This window comes from Triticum aestivum, chromosome 4A, assembly GCF_018294505.1.
Source record: "Triticum aestivum cultivar Chinese Spring chromosome 4A, IWGSC CS RefSeq v2.1, whole genome shotgun sequence".
Taxonomy (NCBI): Eukaryota; Viridiplantae; Streptophyta; class Magnoliopsida; order Poales; family Poaceae; genus Triticum; species Triticum aestivum.
This window is the reverse complement of record NC_057803.1, coordinates 573,041,406-573,054,432: the sequence shown is the minus strand read 5'-3', so window position 1 is coordinate 573,054,432 and position 13,027 is coordinate 573,041,406. Positions and strand designations below refer to the sequence as shown.

Genomic DNA, 13,027 nt, shown 5'->3' with positions numbered 1-13,027 from the left:
AACACCGCTACAATACCGCACATTGGCCACCTGGGCGTCAGCACACGCCGTCGGCTCCCCCTGCGTGCCTGTGCTATTATGTTGGCATAGATTACATCGTGTGTCTAATCCCACTATATATGAGAGGCCTATGATACAAGTGTTCTGCTTGGACACGACTCTATATCCTGTCTACACACCGTACGACTCGAAGTCCAACTGAAACCTACCTTGTACAACAATATTCGACACAACTCTAATAGTGACTCCAGGGGCTGCACTTTCATGCCACTCACAGTCACTCATGGCAGTGAAAACACATGGAGCATATAGGCACGAACTTGCCTCAAGTTCTACTAACATCGTGCCTCCTGCAGTGAAAATGTGTCACTGAAACATCTACAAAACACAGGCATGACTTCACGTCTGTGCGTCACGAGCCTTCACGTCTGTGCCTCCCTTTGCTTCACGCTCGTGCCTCTAGTACGTCACTGTTCATGCCTGCACATAATATGCGACCATGCGTGTCACACCAATGCCTCTCAAAAATTAATAGAAAGGAATATTAACACGATATAGGGAACCAAATTACATTTGTTAACAAAGTTGTTGATAAGAAAAACATCAGGAAAAGAGGAGCACGGCTGTCCTTCTCGTGCTTCTAAAGCCGTGTCTCACGTCCGTCCCGCGCGCTCACACTAAACGTGCCGTCACCGCAACGAAAACAGAGCCATGACACTGTGTCTGCATAACATAGGACACTGCCTATAGTGGCGTCAAGTTCGTGCCTCAATCAGTAAACGAGTCAGCGAAAACACTTATAGCACATTTATATATATAGTATTTTGAGCCTTTTTGCATCATAAATTAAACACGAGACCACAACATTTACTTGTAGAGTATTCATTTCTGCAGAAATATTCTTATTATGATATTATTACAACACTTCTTCATATTTTGCAGAGTGCGTTTAGGCACTCAAACTTGGTTGAAAGTGCTTTCAACACTGAAGCATGGATCAACTTGGAGAAGAGTTCAGTTTTGGAGGGGGCTAACTGAAAAGTGCCAGAAGAAATCACGCACGAGTGCATATATCCAGTGATACGGGCATTGATATGATACCGTGATACAAGAAGTTGTGATCTGTGCCCAAAGTAGAGGATTAAATAGTCAGACATCCATTACCAAATATACAAAACAGACCTTAAACTTTTTTATATTGCCGGTTGCAGCTTTGCATTACACCATGTCAAACTCACATCTCATTTTCAGCTTGGGGCATTTCTGTCTCACGGGCACAATGATGAACTAAAAATCTACCTATCACCCTGGAAAGACGCTACTGACACACATCTGAGTAAAAAAGAACTTATATGCAGCTTTCAAGAAAAGTGAGTAACGCAAAAACAGGGATTGCTTCTGCTTGTGATCATCGAGTATTAGTGTTTTAGAAAATTATGACGTACTAGTTCATTTGGAAACAATCGGTAGTTGTTCATCTGGATTAATATTTTGAACAGCTACTATGATTTTGCATGTAGGCACAACTTTTGGGGGGCTAGACGCAAAATATCCTGTATATAAACAAATGAGTTGATCCTATGCCTTCGATGCAGATCTGACGCACCATGCCGAGCACGGTATCATGTAATGACTCGTATCACATTATATTTTCCAAGAGAGCCGGCATCTGGTGACCAATCGAAGCATCGAGAGGTGCGACCCACCGAGAGATGCTACACACGGGGGTTTTACATGCTTTTATGGGATGGTTAGGATCTGGTTGGCTTAGATTTGATAAAGTGAGGCGGGCCCGCCACTTAAAATCAGGGAGGGACGATTAGTGAAGGCCACGTAGCAGGGTGCGTGAAAGCCTGTGACTTTTGCGCGTGTGTAGTATTATCGCGACCCACCAGACGGCAAGCGGTGGGCGTCTGATCCCACGCACGGCTGAACCCACGAACCAAGCGCGCGACCAACCAGACCGCCGTCTAATCCCACGCGCGGCTGAACCCGCGAACCAGAGGAGAGGAAGGGGGTCGAAGCGCGCGACCCACCAGGCCGTCTGATCCCACGCGCGGCTGAACACCGAAGGGGAGAGAGGTGGCGCGCTCCACCCGTGCAAGAGGCCAGGGCGGCTGATCTGCTCTCTGATGCTTCTCTTCTCTCACCACCCCCTCCTGCTTCCCTCTTCTTCCTGAGCGCCCCTGCTGCTCCTTCTGTCTTCCTCCCCTGCTGTTATTCTTCACCAAACCGAGCCTGTTGTTGTTCTGTGTGTGTGTGTGTAATTCATAAAAATTATTGTTGTGCGATGATGATATTTGTTCAGACCAAAGACATGCACCGCTCTTACTTATTTTGTTGATCAGTGAGAGTTTGTACCCACTAGCAATTACAAGTGTGATCAGATGATGTTAGCTCTAGAGAACGATTTGAGAATCTAGTGCTATCGTATTTTCATTCTATTTCATGTTGTTGAGTGCACTGCACTTTCAATCTAGTAAACTATCATGTCTCTTTAATCGTGCAAACTTGTTATGCTTTGGTTGCAGCATGTTTCAAGTACCTGGAAATGATTTTAACTTTGCAAATAAAAAATCAGTAATACCATAACCTTGCAAATCAAAATTTAGTACCATCACAACCTTGCAAATCAATATTTAGTAATGAACATTTTAGAAAAAACTGTGGATGGCTCCACTATGGAAGACAAACCAAAATGTACATCAAAGTTCTATCATGTTATATTTATCTTCAAGACCTCAACATGGGAAATTGCCGCGGTTGCAAGGGGAAGGCACCCGGCAGTGCCTGAGGGCTAAGGGCACTTAACTCTACAAATCAAAATTCAGTACTAACATAAACTTGCAAATCAGAATCCAGTAATTAACCTTTTTGACAAATAGTAAGTCTGCAACTCCATGGCTCCATTGCAAAGTCAGTGTACATCAGGTTCCCAGATACAACAGCAGTTACCTACTCGTACAAATGAAAGAGCAACATTACACTGACTACCCTGATGACCCAAACAGAGCAAAACAGAATCCAGGTTCATATCTAGCTTCACTAGCTAATCCATGTAGAGGCCATTGTAATCAGGTGTGGTTCGTCGTCTTCGTGCAGTCGGCAAGCCACTGACAGCTCTCTTCCATGTAGAGGCCATTTGCAAGGGATATGTAGCACCATTGAATTGCTCACAAAATAGACGGGGAGACATGTCCATCACCTAACTGCGAAGAATGATATAACGATCCATAAAGCATATCGCAGACAATTAATACCATGGCTGACTAAAATATCAACAAGCTTCAGTAAAAGCCTTTGAATAAAAAAGAGCAAATACATTTTGCATAAGAATAAGGGAACAAAGAAGAGATGATTTTAAGATCACAAAACTGTTATAACTCTGATAGAGATGATTTTAAGATCACAAAACTGTTATAACTCTGATAAGACACCATTTGAATAATATGGTGATGTGCCTACTTCTTGCAGTGAACATAAAGAAGGCTTTGCTATCATTTGGTGGAACAATTAAGCTGTACAGTACAAATACCAGACTTGAGAAGAAATTCCTTTGTTCTTGATTATGCAACAAAATTGACAAGCTCTTTCTTTTCCGGGAAACTAAACTAGTAAAACTGAATGAAGGAAACTAAGCAAATTACATTCCTAGAGATTGTAGGACGCAACAACAGAACTAAGAGGATAAATGGAAACAGGCATACCAAATACCATCTGAACCCTCCGCAATAACATCAGTACAACTTCAAGTAAGAGGTATCAGTGAATATTGGAAATAAAAAATAATTCTACTTGAGCATGATAGTTTTCTACCTTAAGGTCGCCATTGTCCATTTAACCACGGCCATACTCGTTCTACAGATTATTCTAATTCATCTGTATATCTGTATATGTGTGATCAAAACAACAACTTCAGAAATCCTCAGATCAAGTGATCAGTTCGCAGAAAAATGGCAGCTAACCTGCTGCCCCTGGTTTCCTCTATGGCTCTATGCGTTTTGTTTCCTCACCGGGACTGCGAACTGAGGAAAGGATTGGGCTGGCAACGCCACCACCACTCGATAGAAAAAGCTCCGCTGAATGATCGGGAGTTTCTTTTTTATTTTACCGAACAATGGGCAGCTATCGACCCCCACGGGATGATGTGAAAGTCCAAAGTAGTATTGGTAAAATGACTAGTTGCCCTTTATCATGGACAACTTCATTTGCTTGGTACTCCGATACGGGTGATTGGAGTACCAGGGTACTGTAAAAAATATCAAATTAACACACACACACTGTTTTTTCTCTCATAACTATTTTTATGGGATTCTCTCCTTTTGTCTGCATTTTTTGTTGTTGTGTGGAGAAGCACTTCAACGCTGCAATGCATCAAGAGAAGAAAAAGAAACAAATCAAAGTGAAGAGGAAAAGGTATACTCAATAATTAAAACATTATCTTATTTAAAAACATTGCATCTGATGGGAGAAAATGTGAATGGGATATTAGTAGACGTTCAAAGTGGATGTACCTACATAAGGAGCTCGGCCACATCTTTCCCCTCCACGAATCATTGCTAATTTACTTCTGATAGGAGTAATTGCAATTCTTGTAGCACTCCCAAACAGACTCCAACCTGTAGATCATATAATACCTAGCAGTTAATAAAACTAAACAGAAAATAAAATAAAATTGAGTAGTGGGCTGCAACGACATACATGTCTTTCATTGCCGATTTCTCTAACAAAGAAGTTAAGGCAAGCATCACAAACTCTTCGAGATAATAAGCACCTCCGACCTCCAGTTCATCGAGATTTTGTACCAGTTGCTTGCGGGGGCCATCAACATGGCAGTCAAAGGATTTCTCAGTGCCATGTACTGCAAGATGCCTCAATAATTCAATCATGTACTGTAGCTCGTCTTCATAATATGCAGCGCCTTTGTACTCGAAAACATCAATAATGATTTGATTAACAACCGCAGTCATCTTCCCTAACCATAAAGATCCTTCGACTCCTTCAAGATCTTCTTAAATAAAGGACTTGTATCATTCTGATCGAACGATCTCCATGCATCAAAGATGCCTACCAGCAAATTCAAACGAGCCCTTGAAGGCTTGAAAAAGGGATAATGGAGTATCAGTTCTCGCAAATCCTTTGTCTTGAGTCGGTCCGACCACCAGGTAGCATATAGTCCCATGCCACTCAAGAAAGCATGAAAAGGTGACAAATAAGGAACGTAAATCTGAGACTGCATGAATTTTTGCACCACTTTTGTTGCAATACTTTTAAAATCCTTCTCCATCGCAGTGACCATCTCGGGCGATATTTCAGGCTGTATATCAAATAACTTCGGACTTTTTGTGATGACCACCTTGCCATCGTAGGCATCCATATCATTTAAGCCAAAATCACCTTCCCACGAGTACCCAGCTTTATGTTTGCTAATCACATGTTCGACAAGTGCCTGAACCAAGGCGCATTTATCAGGCAAAGGTGTCATGATTTGCTTCTCAACATGACCATGTACACTCATTTCTCTAAGCAAAGCAGCGCCAAAACAATCCTCTAGCTTTTCATGCCTGAAAAAATATATACAGCAGTCTCTAATTAAGCACTAAAATAGAACTGAGTTGCATAAATAAATAATGATATAAAAGGGAAGGGATTGAGAACATTACTTTTTGGGCATTTCAAGAAATTTTAACTCGAGCTGCTGGATTAAATTCCTGTTGCATTCTGTCAGCTTTATTTTCAAACTTGTTACAAGTTCCAGCATATACTTCCGGGCAATTTCTGTTAACTTCACCCTCAGCCTGTTTACAGTATTTAGTAATTAGTACTATGATATTAAAATCAAGGAATCATAAGGAAAATAAGGTGGCTACTAATTTGAAGGGAAAGTGATGGCTACTAATTTAAAGGGAAAAATTTTCAGCACATATCAGCACACAATCTTATAGCTTGGTTTTCATGCAGGTGATTGTGATTTGTCCCCTTTTGAAAAAAAGGTAATTGTGATTTCAGAATTGGAGCATACTTGTGCTAGTACTGGTAAAGTAACAGGAAAGGAAGCTTCGAAGGGGGAGGGTATCTTCAGGAAAGATCCAACTGTTGGTGCAAAAAAACTACAGGATAGGATACAAGAACAATTACTCAATGTGGATCACAGTTAGCCAAGAAACATCCAAAGCTTGAAAGAGTGGTGCCTCTGTACTAGCTGTATGATTGAAACAAGGATACATTGGTCCTAAATAACTGCCTTGGATGGAGAATATGACACCGTGCTAAACAACTAAAATGTGTAACCTTTGTAGTGTTATTTAAGTGTACCAAGACATTTTGGTGCTAGCTTTCTAAAGGTGACCTATTTGGGTGCTACATAACCAATTTTTCCAAGATTGAAGAGATAAATTTGTCAAAATTATACCTTTCGCCGCCATTGCAGACTCCCATTGCAAGGTCCTTTGACCGACTCAAGAGATGCGAGTAGAGGATGTGCAGTTCCCTTGATCCAGAACCTCTCACAAGCATGCCCCACAATTGAAAACGGTAATATGACATCGTTTCTCCGGATAGAGTAAACCTATCAAAACGAAGTTGTCTGGATTAGAACCCGTTGAGCAGAAACAATAACAACAACAACAACAAAGACTTTAGTCCCAAACAAGTTGGGGTAGGCTAGAGGTGAAACCCATTGAGCACCATGAGACAAAAAACATAGAAAAGTGAGATAAACATACTCATCAAGAAACTCCCAAAACATAGGTAGCAATGTGGCATTTTCTTGTCCGCTCCCTGTTCTCTCCTTTTATCCCGGCTGGGGCTCCTCTGCTCATCCCATGGGACCAAGTCATCCATGGGTGGAGGAATCAAATCACCGACAAGATTGGGCAACATTGGCAGAAGGTTGGCAAGTCCAGATTCCTCACTCGTGACATTGGCAGAAGATTGGGCATCATGATTTGAACACTGCAAACAGAACATTGACATTTAAATAAACATGCCAACAAACACAGAATAACTTATAAAGTCTTAGTTCCCCACCCTTTCATAAAAAAGAATGTAGGCCTCGCAATCAAGAACGTCCTGCAAGCTGGCTTCTCTGATCATCTCATCGCTTGCATAAAACCAAGACTTGTCATTGCTTTGATGTTCCTGACCATTCATCTTGCTAGCTCTTACATACACAATATAATGACCTCCTTTCCGATCTCCAATGTGTTGAGCAACACCAACTAGACGGTAGGTGTTATTGTCATTCTCGTCAAACCTGAAAATTACAGGAAATAGTGATGACCAGAGCAGTCGTAGAGCTGTACAGTACTGTCGCTCGCTCATAAATCACAAATACTGAGATGCCAAATTCAAAAATATTCAGACCCAGTTCAGTCTGAATAATTGTCTGAAACTACATAAGGATGATTAATAGCTAGGTAGTGGTTGGAGATCTTCTTTGGTTAGGAAGGGAGCTGAGAGTGTAGAGTTAGTTAATAAAAGGTTCATTTTCAAAGCTAGGAACAGTAAGTATGCATGCCTTTGTTTGTCGCTAACGAGGGACAAAAGAATACTAAGTCAGCAATTATAGTTCATTTTCATGTCATGGGTCCTAGCTAATCTAGCTGCTCCAGCTTTTTCATTCATGGACCTAATTAAGCTGAACTAACTTCAGTTATACTAGTTTCTGTTTTGTTTAATTTGGACGGACGGTTGGTTTTTTTATTGATCAATTATTTCTAAATTTGAGTTGTATTTATTAATTAGTTACTGCTTCATGCTTGAAGATAGCTGGAGTAGTTACTAACACTGCGCTACTACTCTGGTTGATGCATGGATCTATATTCAGTCAGTCAAGGAATGTTTTTTCCTATAATAGTCGGTCAAACAAGTTTTCAGATTCAGGTAATTTCTTATCCATTCGAACAAGACTATTAAAAATGATTTCATATTCAGTCAGTCAAAGAAACAATACCTACCTTTCGCCCATGTATGGCTGCATATTAAGAATCTCCTTGAAACACACATGTCCTTCCAATTTATCATATCCAGCAGGATTAGGAGCCTTTTTTGCCTGATCAAACTAATCACCATTACATCTGGAGCTTTGGTTATAATCATTCTTTTCCTTGCAGCTCTGAAATTTTTGTTGTTTCCTGTTTCTGTTTCTGGTCATTTTGGTTATCGTCACCACCTGACTCCACAACAAGTTTTGTGTTAGCTGCATCAGTACAAGACTCACAGAGCCAATCAGATATCAACTCTTCCTTGGTGTATAAGGAGAAGCAATCCTCAACTGATACAAGATCATCGCCATCATGTGCCTCAGCATCAGCTTTATTGCTCCTCGAAGCTACAGCAGGGAGCTTCCTATCTGGAATTGCCAGTCGGAATATAAGGGTCTCTTCATGTTTCTCCTTGGAACTGTGTACACATTCTGTGCTGGTTAGAGCACTACACTCCTCGCCTGCAAAGATGGAATTGACAATTGTGACCTTCTTTGAAGCATCCATTGAAGGTTGATGTGCTTCATCTTCCTCTTCATCCAAACCATGAAGAAAACATTGGATGAGTTCTTCGGCATCCTCCATTCCGCCGGTACTGAATTGGGGCCACTTTGAGCAGACAGATGCAAGCAGTTTTGTTGGGTCAAGGCAGCCTTTTGCATTGCTTGAAGGACTTGTGTTGACAAAGAGCTCTTTGAAAAGCGCAGCAATTGGCCCTTTGCAAACGTTTTGTCCCATCATTACGCTGCGCAGTGGGTCAAGGGCCAATAAGCACTGCAGCATGGCATTGAAAAAACAGGTGTTGCCGGGATTCCGCAGCCCCCTGATGACATTATATTTGGCAACGTCCTCCTTGGCTATCTCCTCTGACTGGCATATGGAAACAGGCTCCTTGGTTATGTCCTCAGAGTGAGGAGATGATGGACTGCTGGATCCCTTGTCCTCCGTCTCCACCGGTTTCATCTGCGGTGTCACCACCTCCTTCTTGCCCAAACCATCATCATCCTCCGAGCGAGGAGATGACGAACTGCTGGATCCCTTGCCCTCCGCCTCCACCGGTTTCATCTGCGGTGTCACCACCTCCTTCTTGTCCAAACCTTCATCATCCTTCGGATCAAGCGGGTTGGTGTTTGCCTCTAACTCAGTTGAAGCTTCTGCTGATTGTGATGGACGATACTTAAAAACCTTGAGTGGAACCTTCTGGTTACACTCACAACAGTACAGTACATCTTTATCATAGGTGTTGGCAAACCACCGATGCTCAGGTTGCTCCTTGTGATGTGCTCTAACATGGCCCTCTGCCTCGAATCCTGCACCACCACAAAAAAAGCTACCGCACTCCAAGCAAACCCAGGAAGCGCTGCTGTTTGGTTTTGCAGGCTCCCTGGCAGCAGTGCGTCTTGCTGACCTGTTCTTCTTCCTCTCCGTCTTCTCCTCACCACCCGAGCGGCGGGCAGACAAAGCCTTAAGCTCACACGTCAAACAAACATCGCAATGTTTGGTCCGCAGCCGCTTTTCATTCAACTTAGACATATGCTCACGATCGTAGTGCTGAATGCACTTAAACTCCTGCATTGGGTCACTAGGAACATAGAGGATACACGGTGAGCTTGGTCTGGATCGGTCACTAATGGCGCCGCATCGCATCCAAAAAGGAAAGGTTGGGGGAAAAGTTACCTCGGTGTGGCCAGCGATTTCTGGCGAGCCGACGGGCCTTGGGCTGGCTTGGACTGGGCCCCATGGCGCCGCCGAAGCCGGACGAGTGGATTCGGCGCGGCGACGCCGGAGGGGGCGGGTACGGCCGGCGGCACGCGGACGCAGCTTCCTGTGAATGCGAAACGAAGGGGAGGGAGGGAGGGAGAGAGAGAGGGGAGGGAGACGCTGCGGCTGGAAACTTCACATGCGCCGGCAGTGGCAAATCAGGGGCACATGGGTCGTGCAACGGAGCTACGCCCGGTCCATGCGCCGGTGCGCAGCGGAGCGCTCGATGCAATGGCACGTTTCGCGCGGTGCGCAGTGGGCCGGGTGCATACGTTCAACAGGGTGCATCGCGCGTAGGGGTAGAAGCGTACTTGTCATTTGGACTCGTAGGACGATGCGTCAAGCCGTCGATGCCCATGGCCTTGTACTCCGCTCCAGTAATTACTAGGCCGAACTCCTTCGAATCCGAGGCACGGGTCTGATCCCGCGGCTTATCAAGCTTAATTAACAAGGGACACTCGGTCTGATCGCCTCTAGAACTGCCCCCTAATCCGCTAGAAGATACATCCTCATGCTGTTGGTATCCTACTGTATGGCTGGGGCGGAGCCAGAAAATTTAGTCGATGGGTTCACTCATTATCTTATTGTGAGGATTTGGTCTGATTAATTCAATGTAAAGTCCAATTTCACACCACCTTACATCAAATATATAGTAGTCCCCTTCAAGGAAGAACAAAAAATATAGCACTAAAAATACATTACAGAGAGAAACATAATATCACTTATGTTATTTCAGAGTGCAAAGCCAAAATATTATCATTTGTTATTTCGTAACAATGCACCAGGTATTTAATTAGTACTAACTATTAAAGTATACGGGTATTTAATTAGCATGGACTAGAGAGGCAATTTACTAGTGGGCTTTTGGGCTTTTTTTATTAGGCTGCTCACTTGGCGTTGGAACTTGATGGGTTCATCCCTTGTTTTTCGTTGGGTTCACAGGAGTACGTATCTGTGTACGTATGCTAGACCAAGAAAAGTCGTTGGGTTCATTAGAACCCAATGCTAACATGCTGGCTCCGCCCCTGCTGTATGGGGTTTCTGTTGAAGTTCGCGAAGCAACCTAAGCCTAGCTCCAGTTGACTTTGATCCAGTATCAGCAAGACACATCCCCATCATATTAGAAGGAACCTGAAAACAGTAATTCACAACTAAATCAAGTATCAGGAAGAGAGAGAAAACACAAGAGGTGGAAGCAGAGTCAACTTACAAAGGAGGAACCCTCGCCAGCCCGGATCTCGCTCCTGCATCTCGAAGCGACGCTTTGGAGTAGTCTTCTTCTTCCTAGCCATGGTGGAGGGGGTCAGGAGAGAAAAGAGCAAGAGAAATGGATGGGTTGGCGACGGGCAAAGGGAGGAAGAGGATGTGGCTAAGGTTGAGGGACGCGGTCCCGCTTATATAGCCAGACCTTAGCCTCGAGCGATGAGTCGGAGCTGCGTCACGCGGCGTTCACACCCTCATCGGAGAAGACGCTCGTCGGACCGCTGGGTTTTCGGAGTGACGCCACGTGGCATTCGTATCCCAACCAGAGGACACGCCCTTCGAACCGCTGGGTTTCCGGAGCGAGGCCATGTGGCGTTCACACACCCACAGGAGGGGACGCCTCGCATTCTCGTGGGGCTAACAACGTGACTGTTAGAATAAAACCGAGGCCACCGTCGATCTACCGAGAATCAAGCAATCACACAAGCACGACACCGAGATTTGTTAACGGGGTTCACCGATATGGCTACATCCCCGGGGCCGGACTACGTGCGCTCCTCCCCATAACACCGCTACAATACCGCACATTGGCCACCTGGGCGTCGGCACACGCCGCCGGCTTCCCCTGCATGCCTGTGCTATTATGTTGGCATAGATTACATCATGTGTCTAATCCCACTATATATGAGAGGCCTACGATACAAGTGTTCTGCTTGGACACGACTCTATATCCTGTCTACACACCGTACGACTCGAAGTCCAACTGTAACCTACCTTGTACAATAATATTTGACACAACTCTAATAGTGACTCCAGGGGCTACACTTTCATGCCACTCACAGTCACTCGTGGCAGTGAAAACACATGCAGCATATAGGCACGAACTTGCCTCAAGTTCTACTAACATCGTGCCTCCTGCAGTGAAAATGTGTCACTGAAACATCTGCAAAACACAGGCATGACTTCACGTCTGTGCGTCACGAGCCTTCATGTCTGTGCCTCCCTTTGCTTCACGCTCGTGCCTCTAGTACGTCACTGTTCGTGCCTGCACATAATATGCGAGCATGCGTGTCACACCAATGCCTCTCAAAAATTAATAGAAAGGAATATTAACACGATATAGGGAACCAAATTACATTTGTTAACAAAGTTGCTGATAAGAAAAACATCAGGAAAAGAGGAGCACGGCTGTCCTTCTCGTGCTTCTAAAGCCGTGTCTCACGTCCGTCCCGCGCGCTCACACTAAACGTGACGTCACCGCAACGTGAACAGAGCCACGACACTGCGTCTGCATAACATAGGACACTGCCTATAGTGGCGTCAAGTTCGTGCCTCAATCAGTAAACGAGTCAGCGAAAACACTGATAGCACATTTATATATATAGTATTTTGAGCCTTTTTGCATCATAAATTAAACACGAGACCACAACATTTACTTGTAGAGTATTCATTTCTGCAGAAATATTCTTATTATGATATTATTACAACACTTCTTCATATTTTGCAGAGTGCGTTTAGGCACTCAAACTTGGTCGAAAGTGCTTTCAACACTAAAGCATGGATCAACTTGGAGAAGAGTTCAGTTCTAGAGGAGACTAACTGAAAAGTGCCAGAAGAAATCACGCACGAGTGCATATATCCAGTGATACGGGCATTGATACGATACCGTGATACAAGAAGTTGTGATCTGTGCCCAAAGTAGAGGATTAAATAGTCAGACATCCATTACCAAATATACAAAACAGACCTTAAACTTTTCTATATTGCCGGTTGCAGCTTTGCATTACACCATGTCAAACTCTCATCTCGTTTTCAGCTTGGGGCATTTCTGTCTCACGGGCACAATGATGAACTAAAAATCTACCTATCACCATGGAAAGACGCTACTGACACACATCTGAGTAAAAAAGAACTTATATGCAGCTTTCAAGAAAAGTGAGTAACGCAAAAACAGGGACTGCTTCTGCTTGTGATCATCGAGTATTAGTGTTTTAGAAAATTATGACATACTAGTTCATTTGGAAACAATCGGTAGTTGTTCATCTGGATAAATATTTTGAACAACTACTATGATTTTG

General features: G+C 43.8%; 1 pseudogene; it reads right to left on the bottom strand.

The window, feature by feature from the left end:
- Window positions 1-2,733: 2,733 nt before the first annotated feature.
- Window positions 2,734-10,034, bottom strand: LOC123083926 (uncharacterized; annotated as a pseudogene).
- Between the last annotated feature and the right edge of the window lie 2,993 nt (window positions 10,035-13,027).